Here is a 6,365-nt window from a genome sequence, read left to right as displayed (position 1 = left end):
TTCATAAAAACACATGTGTTCTCCCTGCTGATCATGTCCAGCTAATCTCCCAAACCCCAACCCCTTCTACAAAGCAACAACTCCTTTCCTTCCTAGGCATGGTTAGGTACTTTTGCCTTTGGATACCTGGTTTGGCCATCCTGACTAAACCATTATATAAACTCATGAAAGGAAACCTAGCTGACCCCATAGATCCTAAATCATTTCCCCACCCCCTTTCCGTTTCTTAAAAACAGCCCTAGAAGCTGCTCCCACACTAGCTTTCCCTAACTCATCCCAACCCTTTTTCATTACACACAGCCAAAGTGCAGGGCTGTGCAGTCAGAATTCTTGCACAAGAGCTGGGACCACACCTTGTGGCGTTTCTGTCCAAACAACTTGACCTTACTATTTTAGGCTGGCCCCCACATTTTTCCTGATACCACACCTGACTTGCATGAGTGAGTGAATCCACCTGGCATTCACTTCATTTCCCCATATTTCCTTCTTTCCTGTTCCTCACCCTGATCACACTTGGTTTATTGATAGCAGTTCCACCAGGTCTAATTGCCACTCACCAGCAAAGGCAGGCTATACTATAGTATCTTCCACAGCTATCATTGAGGCTACTGCTCTGCCCCACTCCACTACTTCCCAGCAAGCCAAACTCAGTGCCTTAACTCAAGCCCTCACTCTTGCCAAAGGGCTACATGTCAATATATATACTGACTTAAAATATGCCTTCCATATCCTGCACCACCATGCTATTATATGGGCTGAAAGAGGTTTCCTCACTATGGAAGGGTCCTCCATCATTAATGCCTCTTTAATAAAAACTCTTCTCAAGGCTGCTTTACTTCCAAAGGAAGCTGGAGTCATTCACTGCAAAGGCCGTCAAAGGGCCTCAGACCCCATTGCTCAAGGCAACAATTATGCTGATAAGACTTCTAAAGAAGCAGCCAATATTCCTACTTCTGTCCCTCATGGCCAGTGTTTCTCCTTCTTATCAGTCACTCCTACTTACTCTCCCAATGAAGTTTCAACCTATCAATCCCTCCCCACTCAAGGAAAGTGGTTCTTAGACCTAGGAAAATTCCTCCTTCAAGCCTCACAGGCTCATTCCATTCTATCATCCTTTCATAACCTCTTCCACATGGGTTACAAGCCACTAGCCTGCCTCCTGGAACCTCTCATTTCCTTTAAGACATTTGTCCTACATTTTACTCCATTCTTGGTACCTTCCCCTTGTTCTTCAGACTCTCCTCCAAGCCCTTCCTCTTGCTTGTTTATACCCAGCCCCATGAATAGCAGTAAAAGGTTACTCATAGACACTATGTGCTTTCTCATACACCATAAAAATCAAACATCCCCCTCTACTTAGTTGCCCCGTCCATCCCCATTACAACCTCTAATGGCTGCTGCCCTTGCTAAATCCCTAAGAGTCTGGGTGCAAGACACCTCTTTTTGTGCTCCCTCTCATCTTTTCACTTTACATTTCCAGTTTTGCCTCACAAGGTCTCTTCTTCCTCTGTGGTTCCTCCACATACATGTGTCTACCTATTAATTGGACAGGCACATGTACACTAGTTTTCCTTAACCCCAAAATCAATTTACAAAGAGGACCAAACAGCTTCCTGTTCCCCTCATCACACCAACACTTCACTACTATTTTTTTATTATTATTAATATAAGAAGACAGGAATAGCCTGGACTTACTGCTGAAAAAGGAAGACTGTACATTTTTAAATGAAGAGTGTTGTTTTTAACTAAATCAATCTGGCCTGGTATATAGCAACATAAAAAAACTCAAGGATAGAGCCCAAAAACTCGCCAACCAGGCAAATAATTATGCTGAACCCCCTTGGGCACTTTCTAATTGGATGTCCTAGGTCCTCCCCATTCTTAGTCCTCTAATACCTGTTTTTCTCCTCTTATTCGGACTTTGTGTCTTCTGTTTAGTTTCTCGATTCATAAGAAACCACATCCAGGCCATTACCAATCATTCTATATGATAAATGCTCCTACTAACAACCCCGCAATATCACCCCTTACCCCAAAATCTTTCTTCAGTTTAATCTCTTCAGCTCTAGGTTCCCACGCCGCCCCAATCCAGCTCGAAGCAGCCCTGAGAGACATTGCCCATTATCTCTCCATACCAACCCCCAAAATTTTCACTGCCCCAACACTTCACCACTATTTTGTTCTGTTTTTCTTATTAATATAAGAAGACAGGAATGTCAGGCCCCTGAGCCCAAGCCTGCACGTATACATCCAAAGGGCCTGAGGCAACTGAAGAACCACAAAAGAAGTGAAAATGGCCTGTTCCTGCCTTAACTGATGACATTACCTTGTGACATTCCTTCTCCTGGACAATAAGTCTCTGGAGCTCCCCGCTGAGCACCTTGTGACCCCCACCCCTGCCTGCAAGAGAACAACCCCCTTTAACTGGAATTTTCCACTACCTACCCAAATCCTATAAAACTGCCCCACCCCTATCTCCCTTTGCTGACTCTCTTTTTGGACTCAGCTCACTTGAACCCAAGTGAAATAGAGAGCCTTGCTGCTCACACAAAGCCTATTGGTGGTCTCTTCACACAAACGTGTGTGACAGTGCCCACTTTTATTTGTATTAATTTTAAATATTTCAAAAAAAGGACAAAGTTTAATATATAATTGCAGTCTACTATTTTGTACTTAAAATACTCCATTTTTTTAATGCACAGCTACTAAAAAGTTATGTAATGCCCCTGTTTCTTTCTCCTATGTCCTAATCTGTGAAATAAGATGGCAACAATTACTTGCCTTGTTAGGCTGATGCATGCTTGATAAAAGCCTCCTGCAATATATATCATGCATCAATCCTTAAATCTGTGGTACTTGGAATTACTATTATTTTAATGAATATTTATAGAAAGGTCCAGGATTATATTTCTGTTAATGCTCCTAATATCTTACCGCTTTACCTAACTTTGCATTTTTATTAAACTCATATATGATGGACATACGTGGCTATATACTCCAGATTATCCTTACTATTCATACTTGTCTTTAATTTATTTGATTAAGTTATTTTAATTCCAAGAAAAACTTTTTTGAGTTTAGATTGTTAGTGTTAGTATAAGGTTTGAGCTTTGTTTGCAAAATATTTAAATTTTCAGGTTTTACCCACAATAGAAATAACTGACATGTTCACAGATTATTCACACTCACTATAGTCTAGGAGTATTTAATACATTCAAACCTTATATAACCTTATGAGATAGGTATTATTAAAATCTATAATTCATAGTGAAGAAAGCTCAGGAACATGTAACTTATCCAAATTCACAGAGCTGGTAACCGGGAGGGTGGGGATTTAAACTCAGGCAATATGGTGCTATACCTATGCTCTCATTCACTATACTTATGCTATGCTACTTTCATGGTACTAATTGACTATCTTTGTGCAGTTACATGGGTTTTTCTTTTCAGATAATACTTGTTTGAATAAAAACAAACTGTAAAAATTTAAAGAGATTTATTCTCAGCCAATATGAGTTATGATGGCCCAGAGAAGAGTCTCAAGAGGTCCTGAGAAAGTGTGCCTGAGGCAGAGTGGGGTTGTAGTTTGGTTTTATTTATTTTAGGGAGCCAGAAGTTACAGGTAAAGACATACATCAATACATGGAAGGTAGGTATTGGTTCAGCACAAAAACGAAGGTCATCTCAAAGTGGGGGCATACAAGTCATAGGTGGATTCAGATTTTCTCATTGGTAACTGGTTGAAAGAGTTAACCTTTGTCTAAAGACTTGAAGTCAGTAGGAGGAAATACTTGAGTAAAGATGAGGGGAGTTGTGGAGGCCTAGGTTCTCATTATGTGGATGAAGCCTCGAAGGTAGCAGCCTTCAGAGAGAACAGATGGTAAGTATCTCTTTTCAGGCCTTAACAGGTGTCAGACTCTTAATCTCTTCTTGATCTTGGAAAGGCTTCCAAAGACAAATCCTGGCTGCAGTAATGGAGATTCTCTACAGATGCAAATTTGCCCCATGAAAGACAGCTTTGCTAAGCCATTTCAAAATATGTGAAAACATACATTTTGGGGTAAATTATTTTGATTTTCTTCAGTGTCTCCTATCTGTTATGTGATGCTATATCAGAGTCAGGCTGGAATTTGGTATCTTATATACACAAAGATTCTGTGTGGTCATTTTTATGATCTCCATTTTAATGTTAATGTTTGTCAGTTGTGCCAAAACTTGAGAGAGAATTCAAGACAGAGGGAGTATAAAGAGATAGATGTATCCAATCTCCCTTCCTGTCAGGGGCAAGGATGTGTTTAGTTGATTGGGGGCTTGGGATTTTATTTTTGGTTTACATACTCATCTTGTAGTATGCATATTTTACAAAATGATTAGTTAGTCTTATGGACATTATAATTTCTTTCATGAAGTGTCATTTATATTCTACCTGGTTATTGCAGGAACATGCATTAAACAATTATTTTTCCATATTTGTCTTGTAACTAGACAGTATATCCCTTTAATATTATAATGCTCTTCAATAATTCCTTTAATTTTTTTAGGTACATATGCATATGATTAAGTAATAAAATTATTGGTCTTTTTAGTATAATATATAAATAATAAATTTACTTCATGTTTAGCTATATATTTTGCTTCCTTTTGATCTAATTGATTAAGCAATTTTTAAATATTAAAGGTTGTACTAATTTTGAAAGTTTTTGGAAATTTTCTTTTTTTTTGGTTTATTGTTTTCTTCAACTTTAATTTTAAGTTTTGGGGTACATGTGCAGGATGTGCAGATTTGTTACATAGGTAAATGTGAACCATGGTGATTTGCTGCACACATCAACCCATCACCTAGGTATTAAGTCCAGCATCCATTAGCTATTCTTCGTGATGCTCTCCCTCCCCTTACTTCACCTCACCCCCAACGGGCCCCGGCGTGTGTCCATGTGTTCTCATCATTCGGCTCCCACTTATAAGTGAGAACTTGTGCTTTTTAGTTTTCTGTTCCTGCTTTAGTTTGCTGAGGATAATGGCTTCCAGCTCCATCCATGTCCCCACAAAGGACATGATCTTGTTCCTTTTTATGGCTGCATAGTATTATGTGGTGTATATGTACCACATTTTCTTTATCCAGTCTATCATTGATGGGCATTTGGGTTGATTCCATGTCTTTGCTATTGTGAATAGTGCTGCAATGAACATGTGTACATGTATCTTTGTAATAGAATAATTTATATTCCTTTGGGTATATACCCAGTAATGGGATTGCTGGGTCAAATGATGTTTCTGCTTCTATATCTTTGAGAAATTATCCCCTTTCTTCCACAATGGTTGAACTAATTTACACTCCCACCAAAAGTGTATAAATGTTTCCTTTTCTTCACAACCTTGCCAGCATTTTTTTTTTGGCTTTTTAAATAATTGCCATTCTGATTGGCATGAGATGGCATCTCATTGTGGTTTTGATTTGCATTTCTCTAATGATCAACGATGTCGATCTTTTTTTCATATGTTTGTTAGCCACATGAATGTCTTCTTTTGAAAAGTGTCTGATCATGTGCTTTCCCCACTTTTTAATGAGGCTGATAGTTTTTTCATTGCAAATTTGTTTAAGTTCCTTGTAGACTCTAGATATTTGACCTTTGTCAGATGGATAGATTGCAAAAATTTCCTTCCATTCTATAGGTTGTCTGTTCACTCTAATGATTGTTTGCTGTGCAGAAGCTCTTTAGTTTAATGAGATCCCATTTGTCAATTTTTGCTTTTGTTGAAATTGCTTTCCGTTTTTTTTATCATGAAATCTGTGCCTGTCCCTATGTCCTTAATGGTATTGCCTCGATTTTCTTCTAGGGTTTTTATAGTTTTGGGTTTTACATTTAAGTTTTTAATCCATCTTGAGTTAATTTTGTATAAGGTGTAAGGAAGGAGTACAGTTTCAGTTTTCTGCATATGGCTAGCCAGTTCTTCCAGCACCATTTATTAAATAGGGAATCCTTTCCCCGTTGCTTGTTTTTGTCAGGTTTGTCAAAGATTACAGTTGCAGGTGTGTGGTCTTATTTCTGAGTTTTCTATTCTGTTCCATTGGTCTATGTGTCTGTTTTTGTACTAGTACCATGCTGTTTTTGTTAGTGTTGCCTTGTAGTATAGTTTGAAGTCAGGTAGTGTGATCCTTCCAGCTTTGTTCTTTTTGGTTAGGATTGCCTTGGCTATATGATTGCCTTGGCTTTTTTGATTTCATATGTATTTTAAAATATTTTTTTCTAATTCTGAAGAATGTCAACAGTAGTTTAATGGAGATAGCATTGAATCTATAAACTGTTTTGGGCATTATGGCCATTTTAATGATACCAATTCTTCCTATCCATGAGCATGGCATG

Source organism: Pongo pygmaeus, chromosome 8 (assembly GCF_028885625.2).
Source record: "Pongo pygmaeus isolate AG05252 chromosome 8, NHGRI_mPonPyg2-v2.0_pri, whole genome shotgun sequence".
Classification (NCBI taxonomy): Eukaryota; Metazoa; Chordata; class Mammalia; order Primates; family Hominidae; genus Pongo; species Pongo pygmaeus.
Note: the sequence above shows the minus strand (reverse complement) of the source record.